The sequence below is a fragment of the Cyprinus carpio genome, chromosome A7 (assembly GCF_018340385.1).
Source record: "Cyprinus carpio isolate SPL01 chromosome A7, ASM1834038v1, whole genome shotgun sequence".
In the NCBI taxonomy this organism is placed as follows: domain Eukaryota; kingdom Metazoa; phylum Chordata; class Actinopteri; order Cypriniformes; family Cyprinidae; genus Cyprinus; species Cyprinus carpio.
The window spans coordinates 37242201-37267306 of NC_056578.1; the positions used below are offsets into that span (position 1 = coordinate 37242201).

The 25106-nt window shown below is 37.6% G+C and overlaps 2 pseudogenes; one reads left to right on the forward strand and one right to left on the reverse strand.

The window, feature by feature from the left end:
• The window catches only part of LOC109110983, a 31787-nt pseudogene extending 28601 nt beyond the window's left edge, over positions 1-3186 (reverse strand).
• A 4829-nt stretch (positions 3187-8015) lies between these two features.
• Positions 8016-14075, forward strand: LOC109110982 (annotated as a pseudogene).
• Positions 14076-25106: the final 11031 nt, after the last annotated feature.

The following is a 25106-nucleotide window of genomic DNA, read 5'->3' on the forward strand; positions in this document are numbered from 1 at the left end:
AGGGTTTGAATAACCTCAAATTCTCCATATACACCTAAACGGATGCTATATGTGTATTTGCTTCCGAAAACTCCTTCGGGAAGGATGGGGCTTCCACAGCGTCCCTGTTCCAAGCGGAACGGGTACGTTTTGCCAGTGTTATCCAATCTCACCCAGTGAGGTAGTGCTTTGACAATGATGAGTGGAACTACTTGTTCCGAGCCCCGGCCTACACCTAATAAGGCGCAGGCGGCTTGCACAGGGCACTGGAAGGGGCAGCACCCATGGCGCTTTGGTAGGGATCCCAATTAGTCGGCCACCGACGTGACATCGTGAGTGACCGACTGAAAGGGAACGTCTCGGTTACGTAAAATTTTCAGATAAATGTTCTTGTTATATATTTTAAATATATGGTAAATAAAATTTTCAGATAAATGTTCCTGAGCCGTGGTATGCAGTGCACCTGCTTGCCTTATTATACTCACGCTGTGATCAGCGGCAGCTGGATGCAATAATTGCCATGCCAATGTGCATTGGCTCGTTTAGTTTACACTCGAAGTAGATTGGTCTATCGAAGCGATATCCCCAATTAGTCGGTCACCGACGTGACGTCTCTGTTCCCCTCCTTCAGGGAACAAGGGTTACCACATGTAACCGAGATATTTTTTTTAAAGATGACTTTCTTATGTTATTGTCATGCTGTAGAAAGGGTGTTTTTCCAAATGGTCTTTTTATTTGTATCACTCTTTTAAGGAATGTTATATTTTTTGTTATATTTATAATGGTGAATTTAACAAATAGCTTTTAGTACAATTAATTTAATAATAAAATATGACATGTTTTAAAGATTTAAATTCTTAGAAGGGGGGGTTTTTTTTTTTTTTTTTTTTTTTTTTTTTTTTTTTTTTTTTTTTTTTTTTTTTTTTTTTTGTTGTTTTTTTTTTTTTTTTTTTTTTTTTTTTTTTTTTTTTTTTTTTTTTTTTTTTTTTTTTTTTGTTTTTTTTTGTGGGGGTGGGGGGGATGTCTTCAATATCATAATCGTAAGATTTTTTTTTTTTTTTGTTTTTTTTTTTTTTTTTTATGTTGGGGTTTTGTTGGTCAAGGTCATTACCACTAAATTTGGACAAGCCAAGACCCCATTTTAAGCGGGGATACATATATTTAATGTGTTTAAAATGAGCTCCTTTTCACTGTATCTTTTATTTTGTTAGATATCTTACATATCATATAATAAACATATTTCTCTCAACAAAATGACATTCGTGCATCCAAAGCTTTTTTAAGATGTCATGGGACACCAAAGCGTAACCTACTCATGGAAAGTGTCCTATAAATAGTGGAAAAGTGTGAAACTTTCACTGGATGTACCTGATACAGTAGATCTACTATATCCACCCAGCTGCACTCCTCCTGCGGTGGAGATGCATGTGAGCGAGCGTGGCTGCTCCTGCAGTAATGCAACCGTCTTCCTGCCGTAGAGGCTGTCATCAATCTCTATCACTTGACCAGAGCCACACTGAAGCGTAGCATTATGATCAGCGCAGGCTAAAGAGCGCCCGGACTCTAAAAAAAAACAATAAAATACCAACTATAACCAACCAAACCAAAAAGGTATTTTTATATGAAGAAAGAGACCAACCAAACTCGCAGATGAAGTAGAGCTCCTGGCTACCAGTTACTGGCAGTTTCCCACTGAAATCCAGAATCTCTCCTTATGTAAGCCACAGGATGCATTCAGCAAGGGCTCCTGGAGCCAGTTGGAGTAACTAACATCTGAACCATCCAACCAGGACAAAAGACCTGAGAACAAAAAGTAACAAAATAAAAACAACAAAGTAAAAAAAATTATTTTTTGTTCAGATCTTGAAGAAGAATAATCAGGCTACTATTTTAACGTATAAAATAATACATTTTGTTTTTCATATTTCAATATCAGTAAACAGTTGTAAAATGGCTTTCCTCACTTTATGAAACAAAATTCAAAAGCTTCTCACTATTATATTGTTGCTAAAGGTCAGTTATTGTATTAGTGTATGTGATAAAAGGTATCCTTGAATTTTGCAAATTTAAATCCTGTAAACCATGAAGCGTTCTTCTCTTTTATATAATCTAAGTAAGGGGCTGGATTTACAACAGTGCAAAGACAAATCTAACAAAAGGGGACATGGCAATAAAGGATGCTTTTTATGTGCCTGGAAAGGTCTTTGTAAAGCCGGAGATTGGTGTCAAACCATAGACCCATTAACAACCTGCTGCTCTGTAGAGATAACACAAGTTAGCTAGTAATAATGGAGGTAATGAAAAATAGTTTGTTTGAACATGAAACACAGCTGACAAGAGAGATAAGACTTTTTAACAGTCAGTGTCTTGTCAGCTTATTCTGATAAGGTTTCACTGACAAGCAGGGATATATATATATATATATATATATATATATATATTTATAATGTACTTAATCACCATTGTTCATTGTGTCACTTGCGGCATAATCAGACTATTTTTTTATACAATTCATACAAAGTATTTAATGGTGCAGCTTCTAATTAAAACATATTTCTAAATAAAACTTAACTTAATGTTTAATTTAATCCCCAGAGCCAGAAACATTATGTTGGTAGAACAGTAAATAGCTTTTATATTGTCTTTAGAGGCATAATTAGGAAAGTTATAAAACATACCTTCAGTAGCAGCAGAGTCCAGAGTGAGGTTGGTGGAGGCAGGAGCGAGTCCTATCCACCAGTCCTGCTTCGGCTGCAGGTGTTTTTGGAGAAACTGTTGGGTTTCATCATTCTGGATGAAGGATAGATGCCCACCGCCACGCGCTCACACCAAGCTTGAGCACTGAGGAAACTGCGCTGCAGAGCCACAAACTCATAGCAGGAGCTCTCAAATGCCTGCTGGTGCTCTGGACAGGAAAGAAACTCCTCATCATCACTCCAGATTGAGATGACATGAAAACTCACTATTAGAAACAGAATGTAGAGAGTTTGATTGTCCATCCTCATCCTTAACCTGTATATGAACAGAAGCAGCCTGAGTCCTCTGCATTTAAAGGCCACTGACGTCCGCCCCTCAAAATGAGAGTCCGATGTCATCAATAAACTTTAATCACCAACAATAGCTTGATTGCTTGATGGCTGGCCTTTGTGATGTGCTCTTAGATGCATTAACATAAAGCATCCCACTGCATTGTGCCCCTCTGTGTAAATAACACTGCACAGAACCACTGATGTCTGCATCCACAGCCTGGGCAGAGGGAGATAAGACAAGCATTGAATCCATAAACAAAGCTGGCATCTGATCATCAACTACTATTTCTTTTTCTAACACAGATACAAATGAAATCAGACTTCACCTTGTCGTTTCTGCTGTCTATTCAATAAAAATCTGAAATAGAATTCAATACATCTTCTGGGGAAAAATGGTGTGTGGCTGTGCATAAGGCATTATGACAAAACATTATGGTTGCTAAGGTGTTCTGTGTGCGTTTATCATGTTGCTGTTGCATACCATTTCAAGTCAAAAGAGCTCAAGATTCTGTGACATTCTGGTCACTATAGATGGCTCAGGTTCATCCTGCAATGTATTAGATATTTTCATCTGTTTTGTTTGCCAGGCAAAACAATCCAACTGACTGCTTAGAAAGTGAATGTTAAAATACTCCATTTAAAAGTATAAAATGTTTTTAAAATGATAGCTAAAAAGTTTTTTAAATGATAAATACCTGATATAAATGTTAACCTGATTTTAGTTCTGTGTAAAGTTATATCTAATTTTATAACTTTGTCACCATGACAACACAATACTATTAAACCTAAAAAATCTTTATTTTAACAGCTTCACAGCTCAAACAATTACAGAAGAATTAATTGTTAGTTGATTTTTAGAAGAAGAAAAAATTATAAGCTTCACATTTCTACTTTTAAATCCTCCAGAAATTGGCTCCATTCACTTCTATTGTAAGTGCCTCACCTTAAAAGCCCCTTTTTTTTTTAACGACAAGCCCTTTTTTTGTAATCAGCAGGAATTAGATGCTCTGGTTTCTTTTCAGTATGCTCCTGATGGGCAAAGGTACTCCCTGTGGGGACTTGGTGAGCACACTTGCTCCTTTTGACAAACATGCAGGCATAGGCATTACCCTTTGGAGTCCAGCCAGGCATCAGTGCTCCCTGTGTGCTCTTAGCAGGCACAGGTACTTGTGTGGACACGGTGGGAGAAGTACTCTGTGTGGGGTATTTTTAGGTAAAGCCAGGCATACTCTTTGGGGTTCTAAGGGGCATGGGTGCTCCCTGAGTGGTTTTAAACTGGCACAGCTGCTTCATGTGGAGACCTGGCAAGCACAGATGCATACTTTGTAAAAGAGGTCTGAGGCTTCTGTTGCCTCTGATGCTGCCTCAGAATCTTAGGCACTGTCAGTTTCTCTCTCTGTGGGGGTGCTCCCAGTGAGGAATATTCCAGCACAATTAATCTCTTTAAGGACTTGGAGGGCATGACTACTGACTTTGGGATCCTGATGGGCAAGCTGCCTCAAATGCTCATGGATCCTCTTTTTTCCTCTGTGAGGGGGTTCTGGTTGGCACAGGTGCTCCTTCTATTGTCTTGGTGTGCACACATGATACTTTTAAAGAATATGCAGACACCAAGCATTCCCTGTAGGTTCCTGGTGGGCATGAGTGTTCCTTGTGTTACGTGGGCTTGAGGATTTTGCTGCTGTAGTTGAATAGGTTTCCACAGATTTGCTTCCTGTGTGGCCTGAAATTTCCACTGTCTCCACCACTGCCTTCCACCATTGTTGAGTGGTCTGCAGTGTTGCAGGCTCTCCCACTGCTTTAGGGGACTTGAAGAACACAGGAACTGCATGTCCTGGCATGCACAGGAGCTGAGTCTGGGACCAGGTGTGCACAGGAGCTGACTCTGGTGACTCAGCAGGTGCAGGAGCTGCCTCTGGGCACCCGTCGGGCCCAGGTTCTGCTTCTAGGGATTTGGTAAGTACAGGAGCTTTGGGGACCTGGCAGGAATATGCACAGCTTCTGGGGACTTGATAGGTACTGGCACTGCCTATGGGGTCCTGGTGTGTGGAGGAGCTGACTCTGGAAACCGGTGTGCACAGGTGTTGCCTCTGGTGACTCAGCAGGTACAGGCGCTGCCTCTGGGGCATTAATAATTACAGGAGCTGCCTCTGGGGACCCGGCAGGCAAAGGTTGTTCCTCTGGGGATTTGGTAAGTACAGGAGCTTTGGGGATCTGGCAGGCACAGCTTCTAGGGATTTGGTATGTACAGGGGATGCCTCTGGGGACCCGGCAGGCACAGGTGCTGCCTCTGGGGACTCAGTATGTAGTATTGGAAGAAGTTCCTTGCATAGACAAGTAGACATCAAAGTGACAGTGGGGTTCTGCATTCTTCTATGAAGGAATTCATCTTTGAAATTGTCATAGTCTGTGTATGCTATGTTGTTTTACTTCATTGACAAGAGTTCAGGGGTAAATTAAGACTCTTTGGTGCTCATGGGCACTGACAAGTTAACAAAATCTGGACAAATAGCAAATTAACTAAAACATGGCGTGGTACAAGCTAATCATTACCAACTGCCCAATTAAAAGAATTCTGGGTAGGTTTCTTTCTCAAATTTTGATTTTGCAATGCAAACTTGTTATTGACATTCTGAAAATCCAAATGTTTACCACTTCAGACTCTGTGGCCTTACTAAGAAAGTATGGATATTCTTTTGTCATCATTATTGTTATCAGGTCATCGTAATTAATTAGAGTTATTGATGTCCTCAGCTCATCGTATTTAATTTACTAAATAATTTTCAAATGTTTACACCCTTCAAAGAAAAGTAAAAGGGCAGACAAAAAGATTGCCCTGATTCCTGTTCTACATACTTTTGTGAGGTTCTTAAATGAAAAAAAAAAAAATAAAAACTCACTAGTCCACACTAGGCCCCCTTTATTATGTGCCAATAGCTGCAAAGTATGTGAAAGTGTGATGCTGATGCTCGCTCCATAGTGCATTTGCACATACATTACTGAAGAATTTTAATTTAATTGAAAGGGATGCAATACCGGACCGCACACTCTCAGTGTGAATGCTGAAATCTGTAAAGCTATGTAGCAACATTTATTTATTCTCGGATATAGTGTACAATGGCTTTGCAGCTATCAACATTCATTAATATTAATTATTAACTTTTCGCTGTGTGTAATAAACTATGAAGATTGTTTAAGTTGCACGCAATGGGTAGTCCAGATTCTCTTAATGTAATGGATGTTATACTTTTGGGGAATTATGCTTTTGTCTAGAGATTACAATTTGTAGAATTTTAAAATGTGTACAATTTGTGTGTGTGTGACTAACATCAGGCATCCAGTTGAATGTATTTGAATGTAGTCCATCTCTCCAACAACATGGAGAATGTTTCAGCAACATAAAGGAAAATGTGTTTGCAGGTTTTTTAGGATACAGTTTGTTATTTGTGTGTGCATGGTGAAGTAGCTTAATGTGTAAGAAATGAGACGGCACCTATGGCAGATCTCCACTGGCTGATCTGAGATTATGGTTATACTAATTTACCAAAACAAGTCAGTTCTCATTGATTAAAATCAGTTAAAAACAATTATCATACATCAAACTCCATTGCAGGTTAAGTCAATTAAGACAATATTTAGAAAAAGACAATCATTATAAGATATATTCTGTAAAAATAAAGTCTCCAGAAAGAAACTTGACCATAAAAATTATTATGAAAAATCATAATCATAACCAACAACCGAAAAAACTCAAATAACATTGCTGGCTTACAACTACACTCTTATCAGAATTGTTTTTCTCTTAGTCTGAGGTAAAAGTGCATTGATGTTTGTGTGCTGGCAAGCTTCATTTATTTGTTTATCATGCTTGATTCTGCAGTTTAGCTTCATTCATGTCCCATGGGGTTAATACAGTGCTTTAATGTTAGATAGGCAACAGTCAAGCCATTTACACTATAGGTGAGAAATGTTTATTTATTTTTTATTTACTTATTTGTTTTTTTTTGTTTTTTTTTTGAAGAAGTCTCCTGTGATATATATATCCATTCAGAAAAATAAAGATACAAGTATATTAAGGAAAAATCTTAAACATGGCACAAAGTTCTAGATGTTTTTATAGCTTTCTTGTTAACAGACATTGAAATTGTAAATACAATTTCAGTTCTTGTTTGAAGATGTTAAAGTGGGGTTTAAATTTAGTGTATTTACATTTATGGACGAATATATAACATTTGAAGAGTTCAACTGAGGATACAAGTCATTGGGTGACGTTGACATCTCTCAGCAGAACATTTCATGGAGTAAGTGTGGCTTTTTCAACACAATCTTTTAAAAAAGGACCTTTTTAAAAGAAGACTTTTTATTTTTATTTTTACTTTTGCTATATATATATATATATATATATATATATATATATATATATATATATATATATATATATATATAGCAAAAGTAGAAATTAAAAGGTCTTTTAATTTTTTTTAAAAAAATTAATAAATATACAAAAATAAGGAGATTCCAATTTTTTATAATTTTTTTGGAATAAGTACAAACTAAGTTTGTGTGTGTGTGTGTGTGTGTGTGTGTGTGTGTGTGTGTGTGTGTGAACTGTACTGTGTGTGTGTGTGTGTGTGTGTTTGTGTGTTTGTTTTAAATCTACGTCTGTTAACAAGAAAGCTATAAAAACATCTAAAACTTGTACCATGTTTGAGATTTTTTCTTAATATAGCCTACTTGTATATCTTTTTTCATTTATTTTACATTTTTACTCCTTTCTGTCCATTTCTTAAGAATTTTTTATATTATATTGCTTTTTTCTGTCATCTATTAATCCACAAGTATAGCTTATTATTTAAATGTATTTTGGATGTTTTGTACGTACTCTTTCTTTTCTGTTTTGTTTTTGTACGTACAGACCGTACTGTAATCTTTGTTGTTTATTATTGCAATAAAAAAAAAAATATTTTTTGTTGTTTTTTATTGCAGTTAAAGAGTTAGAGAGGTGTCTCAGATACCGCATGCAGCACGCACTATAAGCGTGTGGCTACACAGCCATGTCAGCTTCAGCTCTCAGCTTCAGCTCAGCATGCTCTCGTTTTTCTGGAGAAACGGAGTTGAGACGCCGGAGCCGCTTAAAGCAGACGTGACAGGTAAAGTTTCAGCTCAGTGAACATTTTTATGCAAAGCGAGGAACACTGTTGTATCCTCAGGACTCCTCAACCAGATGTCCCGTTCTTCGTACATTGATTACACAGTTAGCTGGATTATATTGTTGGAGATTTAACATGATCCAGGATCGTTTGGTTCTTCGGATCTCATCGCGGAGTTGCTGTCATAGCAACAGGTCCATTAGCTCGAACCTGCTCTGGAGACACTTATTTCATGTGAACAGGATTAGACTATATCATTTTAAGTGAAGATGATACTGACAGTCTGTCCCAACCACTGCTTCTATTTTACAATAGTACCAGGAAATTATTAAACCAGGAAAAATAATTTTAAAATATAATTTTACTATTTTTTTGATTATTATTTTTAATTAACTAAAATGTTCTTAATCTATAATAGCCTAATATACTATTTATCTTTTACTCATTGAGATTTATTCGTGAAGGAATAATTATCTCATAATTTTATCACAGTCAGTTATATCTTAAGATGGTCAAGCCATATAGGTGTATATGACTTTCTTCTTTCAGACGAATACAATCAGAGTTATATTAAAAAAATTCCTGGCTCTTCCAATCTTTATAATGGCAATGAGTGGGTGTTACTTTTCAATAGTCCAAAAGAAGTCCAATAAAGCACATCTATCCATCATTAAAAGTACTCCACACGGCTCCAGGGGGTTAATAAAGGCCTCCGAAGTGAATCGGTGCCTTTGTGTAAGAAAAAAAAAATCTGTATTTAAAATTTTATAAACAGTAATCCCTAGCTTCAGCTAACTGTTGTACACGTTTTTTTTTTTTTTACATATTTTAGACTATTGAAAAATAACACCCATTCACTGCCATTATAAGGCTTGGAAGCGCCAGGACATTTTTTAATATAACTCTGATTGGATTCATCTGAAAGAAGAAAGTCATATACACCTAGGATGGCTTGAGGGTAAATTATGGAGTAATTTTCATTTTTGGGTGAACTATCCCTTTAATTATTTGATGTCATGTCTCACCTCCAGTCAGTCACCGCATTGCTAATCATGGTTTCAAGTATCGATAAATTCTGCCCTTTCCAATTAACATGTCAACATGGAGTAATCTAAGACAACTTAATCCAGATATTTTAATCTAATCCACTAACTTGTTTGAAGAAACCAAATGAGCCAGAGATCAGTTATCATTGTGTTGTTTTCATTTTGATAATCCATTGCATATTAAAATGTTACTAAAACTGACTATTACTCAACACTCAGTTTTGGTCCCCCACCTGTCAGACCGGAATTGTATACATTTGTTAAAGCCATAAGTACAGGTTATTTCATCTTATTTAAAATGTAAATTAAATAAATAAAAAATAAAATCACATTTTAAAATTGCTTTAAAAACCTCCTCTGACAACTGCCAACAATATTAAGAGGATAGATATAAAATTAAAGAATATTGAATTACAATGTAATAATAATAATAATAATAATAATAATAATAATAATAATATAAATAATAATAATATTTAAAGGCAACTGCCAACAATATCATCTAAGAAGTTGAATATAAAATGAGAGACTTCTACTTATTATGAAACATGATATTTTTTATTTGCTGTTAAAAAAAAAAAAAGATTCAATCAAACACTGCTGCATAAGCGAAGTTTGCTTGCAGAAAAGTTTAGGAAATTGGTCAATTGGCCAAAAGAGCAGAGGATATAGCATTCTTACAGGACTATTTGGTTCAAAGTTATTAGGTAAAAATGTACATAAAAATTTTGAATTGACAGTGACCCCCAGTGGCTTGAGAGACTTACCACATTGAGACCCACCCAGTATGCCAGATTTCACAATTTGGACAAACAACAGAACTCACTGCAATGTAAACTGATCAGACCATAATTCATCCTTCTAAATTTTGTAATTTTGCATCATCTTGGCTCATTGAATTTATATATTTTCATCGATTTGCTGAAAGCCTCAATGACCTTAATGTCAGAATTCACACATTAAATAGTCTGTTTTTTTGTTTCTTAGGCTCAATACCACCATGGCTTCAGGGGACACTTTTGCGAAATGGTCCTGGTCTGTTCTCAGTTGGCAACACTTCATACAAGCACTGGTTTGATGGAATGGCACTCATCCACAGTTTCACATTTAAATATGGTAAGTTGGGTGAGAAAGAACCTTTTAAATGACATTTACTGAAAATACTGAAAACACTGTTGCAAAATCTGCAAAGTGCATGTGCTATTTTACTATATCTAGGGGCGTATTGACATGCACCATGAGTATTGGATGCACCATAAACAAATAAAACTCTAATTATTTTTCCAGGCGATGTATTTTACAAAAGTAAATTTTTGAAGAGTGAAACGTACAAAAAGAACATAGCTGCCAATAGGATCGTTGTGTCTGAATTCGGAACCATGGTTTATCCAGATCCCTGCAAGAACATATTCTCAAAGTAAATTATCATTCTTCTTTCTGGACCTTTTTAATTTTTGTATTAAGATCCCAATCAAAATGATGTGGTTAATTGCTTCATATTTTCTTTGTAGAGCTTTCAGTTACTTGATGAACGCCATTCCTGATTTCACAGATAATAATCTCATTAACATCATAAGATATGGTAAAGATTATTATGCATCATCAGAAGTGAACTACATTAACCAAATTGACCCTCTGACACTCGACACATTAGGAAGAGTGAGTCCAGATCCATTCATTCATTCATTCATTCATTCATTCATTCAATTCTTTTTGTCAGTCGCATCTCAAGATGTTTTTGTTTTTTGCCACTGCAGATAAATTCTTTTATTATCATTTCAGACTAACTACAGAAACCACATTGCCATCAACTTGGCTACAGCACACCCTCACTACGATGAAGAAGGGAACACGTACAACATGGGCACAGCCATCATGAACTTTGGCAAACCGAAATATGTTATTTTTCAAGGTGCCTGCCAATGCCACGGGTAACAAAAGAAATGTATACTATTAAGTAGACCATGTTAAACTCTAAAGTTTGTTTTTAATCCTCTTGTGGTCTTCTGTCTTTTTAGACTGAAATATTTTACTTTTTGAATTTTTTTTAAATGGTACGAATCTTGACTATTGCGGCCTTTGCTTTATAATATACATAAAAAAAACAGACATGATTGGAAGAGGCATTAAAAAAATAGTCAGATTTGTGATCTTCAACGGGCAAAAATGACCAGCATAGGAAATAAACAGGAAATACAAAAATACAGAGCATTTTTTTTTTGGGAAACAATCAGCCAGAATGAAGTAGTCTTTGTCTAATGTCTAAAAATGTCATGCTTATCTGCAGTCAGTTTTGACTACCAAATGAGGAATAACCAAGGTTAAATTGTAAATGGGCTATATTTCAGAAAGAACACATACACAATGTATGTGATTCTTATCGCAGATAAAAGAGAAGAAGAAGCCAGCCCTCGGAAACGTGGAACAAATTTGTTCCATTCCTTTCCGCTCCACCTTGTATCCTAGCTACTTCCATAGCTTTGGCATGACGGAGAACTACATTGTCTTTGTGGAGCAGGCCTTCAAGCTGGATATCCTCAAACTGGCCACAGCTTACTTCAGAGATGTCAACTGGGGCAGTTTGCCTGAAATTTGACAAAGATGATATTGTGAGCAAAACTTCTTCTGTTTTTGTCTAAAATAGTAGTTCATCTGTTCATCTAAATGCTAATAACTGTCCGAAATAATCTTACAACTGTTGGTTTTGATCACCACATAGACACTGATCCATCTGGTCAGTAGGAAGACTGGGAAAACTGTGAACGCGAAGTACTACGCAGACGCATTTGTGGTCTTCCATCACATTAATGCTTATGAGGAAGATAGCCATGTTGTCTTTGACCTGATCACATACCAGGACAGCAATCTGTACGATATGTTCTATATACACAACATGAAGCAAGATGTTGACAAATTTATAGAGACCAACAAGGACTTCTCTCGACCTACATGTCAACGGTTTGTCCTTCCACTGAACGTAGACAAGGTAAAACAGGAAATATAAAGAATGCAAAGGCATTATTCTGACAATAATTCAAATTCATGTCATTATGGAATTTAATAGTTTATATCTTCCCTATAATACAATTCTTAAGCTGTTTTCAGAACAGCTTTGTGCAGATAAATTGTGGCAGGGGAACTCTTTAGCATATTTCTTTAGATAACTATAAATTGTATCAAAAACCATTGAATAGATTCAAATGGAAATGTGATTTTTTTTAATAGAAAAACAAACATTTTCTCTCATGCTATCAGGAAACTCCACCAAACACCAATCTGGTCAGGCTGCAGGACACAACAGCCAAAGCAATGCTGAAGCAGGACGGCTCCATCTACTGCACCCCTGACACTATTTTTGAGGGTGATTCCTATATTCAGAACTTTCACATTGTTTTATATTTTTTTTTTTTTGACCATATTTGCTTGTATGATTGCAGGTTTAGAATTACCAGGGATCAACTACAAATTCAACAGTAAGAAGTACAGGTATTTCTATGGCACCAGGGTGGAGTGGTCACCATATCCAAGCAAGGTAAATATTTCTAGCATTCTGGACATTTGCAATTATTCAAACAAATTATTTTGCTATTGCTGGCACCTAAAAATGCAATAATTTACCAATAATACCATTTATATATATATATATATATATATATTATATATATATATATATATATATATATATATATATATATATATATAGATTGCAAAAGTGGACATAGCTACCAGGACACATCAAGTGTGGATCGAGGAGGAATGTTACCCATCTGAGCCAGTGTTTGTAGCATCTCCAGATGCTGCTGAAGAAGATGATGGTGAGCATATTAATAATGTTTCCGCATAATAAATTAATTAAAAGCATATAACTAGTTCAGTCATGATGGTGTACGCTGATAGGTCCTTTAAATGCAATCTGTAGCACTTACATCATTTATTACATGGCACAAGCTGATTGGCCTCTGCTGATTTTACAGTCAATGAGATTGCTTGCTCAACATTTAAACAGTCTGGTTCGGTGTTTGCTGTAAGCTGGTCCTGCAACATGTTATCAGAGTTCCTTTAAGAACCTCCAACTCCCCCAGATCCACCTGTCTAAAGCTGCTACAGGATTTTATTTATCTTAAATGCTCATAGCAGCATGTCTGTGTATCAACTGGAAGTAGCAAGCCCATACTTGCTTTGCAGCAGCAGCGTGTTGTTGCAGATCTAAACCAAATGCATCTTATCCATTAACATGCTAAAAAGTATTGAGAGAGTTGTCATAATTGAACTCAGTTTAAATCAATAGCAAGTTTAGTCACCCGTGCTCTTTGCTATTTGTGTGGCTGCCTATGTAGAGTGAACCAAATGAGGTTCCATGACCATTAGACAGCATAACTATTAGTGCAAAGCTTTTGTAATTATGCTGTGTCTTGACAAAACGTAAGTGATTTTTCTCAATTTTCAGGTGTTATCCTGTCTTCTGTGGTTTCATTCAATCCCCAAAAGCCTCCTTTCCTGGTGGTCCTAGACGCTAAGTCCTTTAAAGAGATCGCTCGTGCTACCATTGATACTGCTGTTCATATGGACCTGCATGGGCTTTTCATCCATGATAACTCTACCTAAAATGGACATCAAAAATAATCCAACAACCCATTTTTAGTGTGTAGGGTTTAAAAAAGTATTCTTATATATAATTTTTTTTTTTTTTTTTGTAAAGATATACAGTGTATATAAGAGATATAAAAAGAGAAGTCAGATTTTTCCTTCATAATTCTATGCAAACATTATTGATCATTCTTTCATTATCGCTAATTGCATTTTATTTTTATAGACATTCTGTAAAAAAAAAGGCTATTGTTACATAGTAACATGATTATATAAAATGATCTCTCCTTAATTGTTTGTGACAATTGAGAATTTGTTTTAAGTAGAAAAAAAAAGCTTAAATCTGTAAAAATAGAATTTTATTGTTCCTAATCTAGCATTGTCTGCTATGAATAAACCTGGCATTGTACGCTATGAAAATTGTTGGCTCTCTGTCCAGTTTATTTGTATTTTGCATTTGTAAGTCACTTTGGAAAAAAGCATCTGCTAAGTGAATTATTTTTATAATTTTATAGACCTCCTGTAAAATAAACTATTTTGATACATATATCGTAAATGACTAGTAAGAAATAATAAGTACTTATTTAAAAAAAAAAAAGTTTTTAAAACTGTTTTCACATTCATGTTTCATATACAGTCTTTTTATGCACAACTACTGCTGAATATGTGCCCAGTATTCAGATATTAACCAAATTTCTCTCATTTGTTGAATTACAGATCACTACCATTGATCATATATATAGATAGATCAGTGATCGCTACAACTAAATACTATTATTTTTTTCATAATTTCAAAAATGTTTTATGTGAAAATAAAAAGAAAAATATCATATTTGACATTATGAAGTAAATGATATATTGAGCTTCTGCCTGAAATATATTTATTCTGAGTATGAAAATTCACCATTGACCACCAGCTACACTGTAAAAATGATTTTTTTCCAAAGTTGTAAATGAAACTAAGATTATTGTGATATATTTTCATATATATCACAATAATAGTTATAGTTATTTCATATATATAACTGTTACAATACTATTATGATACTATTTTAGTCTTTTTACTTAAAAATTTCACATTCAATTCAGTGTTACTTGCCATTTCTTTGTAATTATTTCTGTATAAATTTGATAATAGTCACAGTTCAAAATAATGGTAATTGTCTAATAGTGGTCTATACAGAACCCATAATTCATAATATTTCCTATCCATATATATAATTAATAATATATACTGTATATAATTTTATTTATTTTTCTGAAGACAACACTGCCACCTAGTGACAAATCTTTGAGTGTCATCATTCTGGTTATAGTTGACTTGCATCCTTAAGCCTGAGGACAACTATGAAAGACATCATTACTCTGTGTGGTCGTCCATACAACGTTGTAGGTGCTGTTTTTTCTGAGAGAGTGACTAGTTCTGATGCTGCTTCAACTTTGGACTAATGTTGAGGGGTAAAGTTCAAAAAGGGCAATGTACAGTTTTGATAACTATAATTAAATTAGTTGATTTCTTATCACAAATCTGATAAGACTCAGCCAATGGTGGATTTCAGTCTTATATGTGCAGGTGGGTGCCAGGGCATCAATACAATCTATGATTCTTTTTTTAACACAATTTGTCTCTGGTACCCTGAAATAGTACACCTTTGTACCATATTTACCCCTAAATGATGCATTATAGTACTTTAAAGGCTTTCGAGTGTTTGTGGTTGCTAATGTTTTATCAAGTCTCCCTACATATACCTCAGGTGAGTCTATAGGATTGATTTCTTTTGCCAAAAGAAAAAGTGAAAGCACATTTTTCCTTAGCAAGCCAAATAATTGCAGGCAATATTCATATCACAAGTTATGCACCAAACTTTAATACTTACAGTAGGGTTGGCTGTTTGGTTAAAGAATATATATATAATATATAATTTTTTTTTTTTTTTCCCACAGCCATATTACCTTGTAGCCCAAGACTGGTTGCCCACTGAAGCTAAGCAGGGTTGATCCTGGTCAGTATCCGGATGGGAGATGGAAAAGGTTGCTGATGGAAAAGGTGTTAGTGAGGCCAGCAGGGGGTTGGAAACAACTGATTCTCAAAGGCTTCAAAAGGCACCCATCACTACATATAATCAAAGACTTTAGCTATACTTTACCCAGACACTTATATTACTATCAATGGGAAGAAGTGCAAAGCACAACATGGCAAACATAATCATGCAATCTAAATAAAAGAACCTATCGCCAATTGGTAAAGTTATTGTGTCACTGCAAATATGGCAGCAGAATAAACTTTACTTAGAAGGGACTTTGGTATAATGCTTAAAAGTGATGCATGACATTTAGTGGCCACCAGTGGCTGTAAACAGTATTGCAAAAATATTTTTTAATTGCAAGTTTGGACACGAACAGTGCTACGGACACTTTTTGTTCCACTCTGACCTCTTGCTTGGACAACTTTTGCCCACTGTCGTCTAGACCAGCACGCACCACCCCATCTGCCCCTTGGCTGTCCGATGTACTCCGTGAACATCGCTCTAAACTCAGGGCTGCAGAGAGGAAATGGCTTAAATCAAGAAACTCTACCGACCTCAGTGTGTATCAGTCTCTCCTCTCTTCCTTCTCTGCAAACGTCTTCACTGCTAAAGCATCATATTACCACGACAAGATTAACAACTGTTGTGATGCTCGGACACTCTTCAAAACCTTCTCTTCTCTTCTTAATCCGCCTCCACCTCCTCCTCAATCGACTCTTACAGCTGATGACTTTGCAGTTTTCTTCACGAATAAGACAAGAAACATCAGTGACCAATTCTCCACACTGCAGACTGAGGATAACTTCACAACGACTAATGCTCACTCGTTCTCCTCCTTCTCTCCACTCTCAGAGACGGACGTTTCCAAACTTATCCTGTCCAGTCATCCTACTAACTTGCCCACTGGATCCGATACCCACTCACCTCCTTCAAGCGATTTCTTTTTCAGTCATACCTTCACTTACTCACATTATCAACTCCTCTCTTCACTCTGGAACATTTCCCTCAGCATTTAAGCAGGCTCGGGTAAGCCCACTGCTGAAGAAACCATCTCTAAATCCAGCACTTCTAGAAAACTACAGACCGTTATCCCTTCTTGCATTCATTGCAAAGACACTCGAACGAGCTGTGTTCAACCAGCACTCTATGTTTCTTGTACAGAACAACCTCCTGGACAGCAACCAATCTGGCTTCAAAAGTGGCCACTCAACTGAGACTGCCCTGCTCTCGGTTACTGAAGCCCTGCGACTGGCAAGAGCAGCTTCAAAATCCTCAGTTCTCATTTTGCTGGACTTGTCTGCTGCTTTTGACACTGTTAATCACCAGATTCTCCTGTCCACCCTCAGAAAGATGGGCATCTCTGGAACCGCTCTCCAGTGGCTTAACTCCTACCTTTCTGATAGATCCTTCATGGTGTCTTGGAGGGGTGAAGTTTCTAAGTCACAACAACTTGCTACTGGGGTTCCTCAAGGCTCAGTACTTGGACCGCTTCTCTTCTCCATCTACATGACGTCATTAGGATCTGTCATTCAGAAGCATGGCTTTTCCTATCACTGCTATGCTGATGACACTCAAACTCTACTTCTCATTCCAACCAGATGACCCGACGGTAGTTGCTCGCATCTCAGCCTGTCTGAGTGACATTTCTAGCTGGATGAATGACCATCACCTTCAGCTCAACCTTACTAAGACTGAACTGCTGGTGGTTCCAGCTAACCCATCATTTCATCACAACTTCTCTATACAGCTGGGTTCGTCAACCATAACTCCTTCCAGGACAGCCAGAAACCTAGGAGTTGTGATGGATCATCAGTTAAGCTTCACAGACCATATTGCTACAACGACCAGCTCCTGCAGATTTGCCTTATACAACATTAGGAAGATTAGACCCTTCCTGTCAGAGCAAGCCACCCAACTTCTTGTCCAAGCTCTTGTTCTCTCCAGACTGGACTATTGTAATGCTCTTCTGGCGGGCCTTCCTGCATGTACTATCAAGCCTCTACAACTGATCCAGAATGCAGCAGCGAGGGTTGTCTTCAATGAGCCAAAAACAGCTCATGTGACTCCTCTCCTCATCAGGTTACACTGGCTACCAGTAGCCGCTCGCATCAAATTCAAGGTACTGATGCTTGCCTACAAGACGACCACTGGCACGGCGCCAACATACCTAAACTCACTAGTTCAGTCTTATGCGCCCTCCAGAAGTTTGCGCTCTGCAAGTGAACGACGTCTTGTGGTGCCATCCCAAAGAGGTTCAAAATCACTCTCACGGACTTTTTCCTGGACTGTGCCCAGCTGGTGGAATGACCTCCCGATCTCAATTCGAACAGCTGGGTCTTTACTCATTTTCAAAAAACATCTAAAGACTCATCTTTTTTGCCTGCACTTAACCAACTAATACTAGTACTTACCTTTTCTTTTTCTTGTCTATCATATTCAAAAAAAAAAAAAAAAAAAAAAAACCCTGGCTACGTGTTCTGTACTAGACTAACTGAGACTTGTCATAGCACTTGTATACCGTTGTTGTTTCTCGTTGATCTGATTGTTTCGACTGTTCTCATTTGTAAGTCGCTTTGGATAAAAGCGTCTGCTAAATGATTAAATGTAAATGTAAATGTAAATGCAAGTTGTCTCTGCAAAACTCAACAGCACAGTGCTAAGGTGTTGTGAGTGGCTGCTAGGGCATAGCAATGCTGCCAGTTGTTAAGGTGTTCTTAGTAGTTTTTAGCACATTGTTATGCAGTTGTTATAGTGTTCTGGGTGGTTGCTTACTGGTCCAAAATAAGCTTCTCTCAAATCTCTATGTAGTGTGCAAGCTGAGCTAAGTTTAATACTTGGGGTTATGGATTTGAACAAAACCCTTAAGATGAAAAATAGTAAGGTGCACCAGAAATTATACTTCCTCCTGGAACCTTGAACAATGTGTATTTAGTTTTGCCCTTCTCTGCGATGCATGTTCCCATACTGTAGCTATTTCCCTCTTTATCATAATGCATATGTCACAATATTTACAGAAAGGTATTTCAGGTAGTCCACCTTGAGCGAACAAAGCAGCAACAATATTCTTTGAGAACATGTAAACAAAAATTAAGAACATTGCAATAATGACAACTCTCAGAATAGCTTTAGCATGTTAATGGACATGAAAACATTAACCTGCTATGCAAGCTGCTGCTGAATGGACTTGCTACTTCCAAATTTATACACTGCTGTGAGCATGTAAGATATGCTGCTGCTGCATGAATAGGCATAAATAATCCCATAGAACATTTTGATAGGTGGTGCTGGGGGAGGTTGAAGGTTTTAGAGGAACTAGCTTTTAACAAACACTGAACCAGCTATATATGTCGAGCAAGCAATCTCATTTGCTGCAGAATCAGGAGAGACCAATCAGTTTGTGCCATGTAGTAAATTATGTGGTTGCTAACAGATTGCATGTAGTGGATATATCGCTCTGCACCATCTAGAGCAGGGCTGGGCAATTTCAGTACTGGAGGGCTACGGTCCTGTAGAGTTTAGCTCCAACCCTAATCAAACACACCTGCCTGTAGCTTTCTAGTGATCTTGAAGACATTGATTAGCTTGTTCAGGCATGTTTGATTAGTATTGGAGCTAAACTTTAAAGCCTGAGACACAATGCACGATTTTTGGCTGTCCCAGATGAAAGACTGGCATCGTGAAACAGTCGTGGCGATTTCTGTGATCGTGGCTCCTAATCGGTGGTCCTATGTCATACAGTGAGAGAGGTTCAAAGACAGCCGTTGTCATAGTCTTACAACCAGAGATAGCCTATGATAATTTTCTGGCAGGGTCAGAAATTCAGCATGTTCATCGCACAGTGTGTTTGCAGTTTATGACCCACATTTACTGACCAACCTGTAAAAATGTGACATGAAATCAACGTGACATGGCGCTAAAATATAAAACTGCTTACCTCAAGCTATTATTTCTTCCACTTTCGCCACTACCACTTTTGAAGTGTGATTCATTATGCTCTTTTTGTTTACCAGCAGCGTATGCTAATGACGTTTTATTCTTCTATAGAAACGTGCGTCGTAGCATACGAGTCAATATGCGTCATCATCGTACAGTCTACATGCATGTCGTACCCAAGTTTATTAGATCCATGTCGCACAGTGTGACCAGCAATGATCTTATAGGATTGCTAAAATCGTGCAGTATGAAGAAGGCTTAAAGGACAGTGGCCCTCCAGGTCTTGAATCTCTAAAGTCATTGGTCAATCCATATTTGATTATGTTATTAGCACAGTTGGCAGTGAAGTCTGGTATGGTGTGGTGAAGGAAAGTGATCACTCTGAAAAGCTAGTTAAAAAGAGCACAGTTTACTCACAATGAACAATGCTTATGTTTTTCAATTTCAACAGAGTAATGTTAATTGGAGAATAACTTCATGAATTTCAATATCTAGTTCTTCTTCTTCTTCTTCTGAAACAAAATTTGGACATTATTTCCTCAGAGTTTTCAAGCTACAACCACGAAACTCAAGTCAGTGGTTCAGACTTTTCTGACTCAGGTTGCTATATCTTATCTAACGGAACAGACCTACAATTTTTGTTAAACAGACGATCAAATCTATGAAAAGTCCCATGGATAATGACACAATAAGACTTATAGAGTGTTTAAACTATCTGTCACTATCAAAGCTTAATGAGTTGACGAAAGTTATCATGTTCATGAAGCAGATGTAATGTTCGAAGCACATGTCATAACAAATGTCAGGAGACCCGGCAAGATTTTAAAATGAGTGGTTCATTCATACTGTACATTTGAGCAACTTTCATGCAGTGGAAATGCAAACCAGAAGACAGAACGAGTGCAGTGCTAAGGGGCGGGGCTACATAAGGTCTATAGGTTTATCAGTTGAAACATAATAATTTATTGCAGGGGTTCTCAAAGTCTACATTTAAAGGTCCAGATCTGAATTTTCATCAGGGTCAAAGGTCTGGACCGGAAAAATTGGTTATTACAAAACTGGCTTTAAATAAACATACATAACATGCATAACAAATAATCATTAATTAAAAAAAAAAGTTCCCTTTGCATTCAAAATACATTAATAACAAGTGCAAAAGTGGAAAAACAATTAATTTAAGTGTCAGCAATAGAGGTTGATCGACAAGGGTTTTTCTCTGGCCAGTGCTGATATTTAGAAATCAGGGCAGCTGATGGCAATATATGATGCTGATTTTTTTGCCCGATATATTTGGCTGATTTTCTTTTTCCCACTTTATCTCATAAAAGAGAGTTTAAGTAAATGAATATTGCAGGGGACAAGATAGTATTAGTAGGCTAGTAGTAGTACACTAATTCAGAGTAATAATACATGGCTCAAAACTTAAACACCTTCTCAAAACAGTTCTGAAGCATGCTTTTTGTTTATTTTTGTTGACAGACACCAGTGTTTCCCAAAGACTTGCAAAAGCAAATTAATTCTCCGGCAGCAGAAGGTGCTGCAGGAGTGGGAGATAATAGTAATTTTCTGGTAACGGCTGTAATCAAATCAGCACTGCACTCACAAACACTACTTTATCAGGCATTACAGGAAAGATGAAATGAAAATGACATTGAAGCTTTTCTGAAGACGGAACAGTTTTTTTCAGAGATACAGTCATATAACAACACCCGCACTACATTTTAATTTTGAAATGTGCAGTGCTCATTCAACAAAGTATAGCCTTTCGGAAAATCTATTTGTGGCGGTCAGTTTTGATATTGTGACGGGCCGCCACAAATAACTCAATGCATGGGAAATACTGGACACTTCTAGAAGTCAAATGGCCATAATCTAAGAGATTAAAACAAATATATATATATATATATATATATATATATATATATATATATTTATTATTATTATTATTATTATTATTATTACTCATATTAGCCGTAAAATGTTTATCAAAGTAGGAAATATAATCAGTGCTCTTGAAATACGAAATGGAGGCGGGTCCGGACTTTGAGAAGCACTGATTTTTTGTATCTTGTAAGCTGTAGCCTAATACATGGTGTAAGATCTTCTCATAGAAATTGGTCATTTCAAGGAGATTTATGTTCGGTGATCAGGTTTACAGCATGAAACTGAATGGAGAACCAGTTTTATTGCTTTGCTTTAGTTCATTGTCCACTGTATTCTCAGAGTTGTTTCTCAATGGCCTTGTCAGTTAATTATGTGCCATAAGACATTAATTCTTGTTTGAGTATAGACTACTCAAATCTTCTTGTGAACACTGCTCTCATCTAGATGTTTCCTGGGACTTTAAAGGACACAAAAAATAGTTTGCGTGTATTCCTTTTTACTTTACCACAGTTACCAAACCATAAATACAGACTTTAATCAGATAGAATGGGAAGATGTGTTTTACAGCAAATCATCAAATCAAAACTACAAACAAGTCTGAAAACAAATGAAATGGCTGAAAGAGTACGTTCTTTCTGAAATGTGTCCAAATTCCAGGAATGAAGAGAAATGAGCAGCAGCTTTGCATGCATTCTCTGAAATTATGTTTAAAACAACAAGTTCTGTTGAAGCTGTGGCTTAGAGGTTAGGGCAGTGGTACAAATGGGTACTCATGTGGTACAAATGGGTTTGATTCAAAGTCTTTTCTCCTCGGTTGGTAACAAGAGAGACTGTGTACTGTCTGTATAAGGTTGTGGTTCATGAAAGGCCAATTTTTATGATCTTACAGTGCAGCGATCATGTGTTCGTATTTCACTATCTGTATTATTATGGTGGTTATCTGTAAATGTTGAAGGTCAAGAAGGTTGGTATATCAGCATATCAGCGAATGTTATATGGTGATATTCTGTAATGCTGCAAAAAGCGTTTTGAATAAGTTTGGCTGAAAATAACAATGAGAAATAATAACAACCTCCTACCCTGTTTTATCAGCAAATAGGGCAAAATTATTCGTAGCACCTCTCATGATTATTAAAAATTAAAAATAAAATCTACAAATAAAGAAAGAAAATAAAATATTAAAAAACTAATTTTATTTCAGCTAGTTGCCAAAGAAACATTCATAATTTTTATTTAGGCAAGGCAAGGCTGTCACGCTGCTGCTAGGAAGACGATGATATAATAATATCCTTTAATGGAAATCCAGAAGATGAAGACGATAGCACACAGGCCATGCGTTCCATTGAGAAGGGCTCATCCCTATGCCCTAATCCCTTCAAAGGGTTTACCCTCTGGAGTGAGAGTTTCGAAGGGATGAGGGGTGTAGGGTTCAAAAAAAATTTTTTTGGAACGCATTTCTGCATCATCTTAATGAGATGATCAAGGAGGCGCCTTCGTCGCACATTTTGTATGCTAGTTGATCCCCAATCGTCTTTTATGTTAAAATATAATGTATATTTGTATATGTAATGTAATATGTATTTGTAATGTATATTGTGTCTATGTATTTGAGTGATAAAGGCAGCTGTACAGTATTTTTGTTGAAGTACAGTTTCGTTGTGACCATGATAATGTACCAAATCTAACTTAAATATTACAGTAGTATAAAAATATAAAACAACAACCACAACTTCACATACATTTATAGGTGAATTTGAACTCTGTGACACCAAGCTTCCCTGTGCAAAGGATCATGGGGGCCCAAAGAGTACCCTTTGAAATCCTTCATTCCGAAGGGCCCTTTGAAGTGGCCATTTTTGAGCACTTCAGGTTTGGAACGAACCTTCAATATGGCGGCCATGAAGTGCCCTTCGGAGGGCGATATATCCCACTTGGAACGCACCGAGGGTAACAGGTTCAACAAACACACATAAATAACCGGCAAGGAAGAGCAACTCAAACGAGGATAATTAACTAACATAGAACAATGAACTAATCAGACAATATGGAAAACTAGGTCAAGGGAAACATGAGGAAGGAAAAAAAAACTAAAAGTCCATGATCATGACAGTACTCCCCCTGACCTCTCTTAATAACAAAAACAATGGAGGGATGGCGGGGACTAAGGAGGAGGACAAAGGAGTGGAGTTGGGATGGTAACAGGGGACTGTGAAGGGCAGGCAGGAAGGCAGGCAGATAACCAGGGCAGCGACGATGGAGGGAAGAGCCAGGACAGGGTAAGGAGGAACCATGGTGGAGCCTATGGAGGGAGGAGCCAAGGTGGAAGGGCTGACGACTGCAGGGGGCCGACGACTCCAGGGGGCTGACAGTGGCAGAGCAGGTGGTAGAGGAGTCTGAGGTGAAGAGAGAGAGTTGACGAGCCATCATCGGATCTGGAGGGCCAAGGCGGAGCAGATGGCTCAGGCGACCGAGGTGCAGGCGGGGATCTGGACTGCTAGCGGGTTCTGGGATGGTGTGTGCAGCCCACACACACCAAATGGCGACACCCATGACAGGGAGTGTCACGGACAGGGGAACAACCTCCATGGTCGTGACAGGACAGGCAGATAGTTCCAGGCAAACAAACAGTTCAGAACAGACCTCCATGGTCATTTCAGGATATTCAGGGAGTTCATAAATGGCCTCACTGGCCGTAACAGAACAGGCAGATATTTCAGAAGATGATGGAAGACTGGGGATAACTGAATAAAAGTCTATTAAATCCTCAGAGTCCTGCCTCAGCTCACCCTCAGCTGTGGTACAGTGGGAGGGGCTTTTCTCCACACCCTCACTCGCCACTGTTTCATCCACCATTGCATACGTTGTTGCCGGCTCTCGCACCTGGTCAGATGATCGGTGAGGCTCTGGCTCCGAGGCAATCCTCAGCTCTGTCGCTCTTTCCTGTGATGGCTCGTTGCTCGCGGTGGGCTCTGCCTGACGATCCACACAGCGAGGTGATTGTTGGCTGGGTTCTGGGTCCAGAGTGGGACTGGTGGTGTACTCCCCAGGGGGTGATGGTGAAACTAGATCTGTTCCCTCAAGGACCTTCCTCGGAGAGCTTAGCCTTTGCGGTGTTGTTCAGTCCTTCGATGAAGAAAGAGCAGAGGCAGTTGTCTGGGTAGTGGGTTAAGTTGGAAATATCCACAAAGTCTCTAGTGTGGTCCTCAAGGGAGCAATCTCCCTGCTCCAGCAGGAGGAGGAGGACAGAGGGGGAAATCCATAATGACAAAACAAAATGGGGTAAAATCAAAATAAATGTTGCGTATTTACACTTTTGTAGGCCAGTTATTCTGTCACGCTGCTGCTAGGAAGACGTTGATAATAATATTGTTTAATGGAAATCCAGAAGATGAAGACAATAGCACACAGGGAAACATAGGTTTAACAAACACACATAAATAACCGGCAAGGAAGAACTGAAAGGGAGCAACT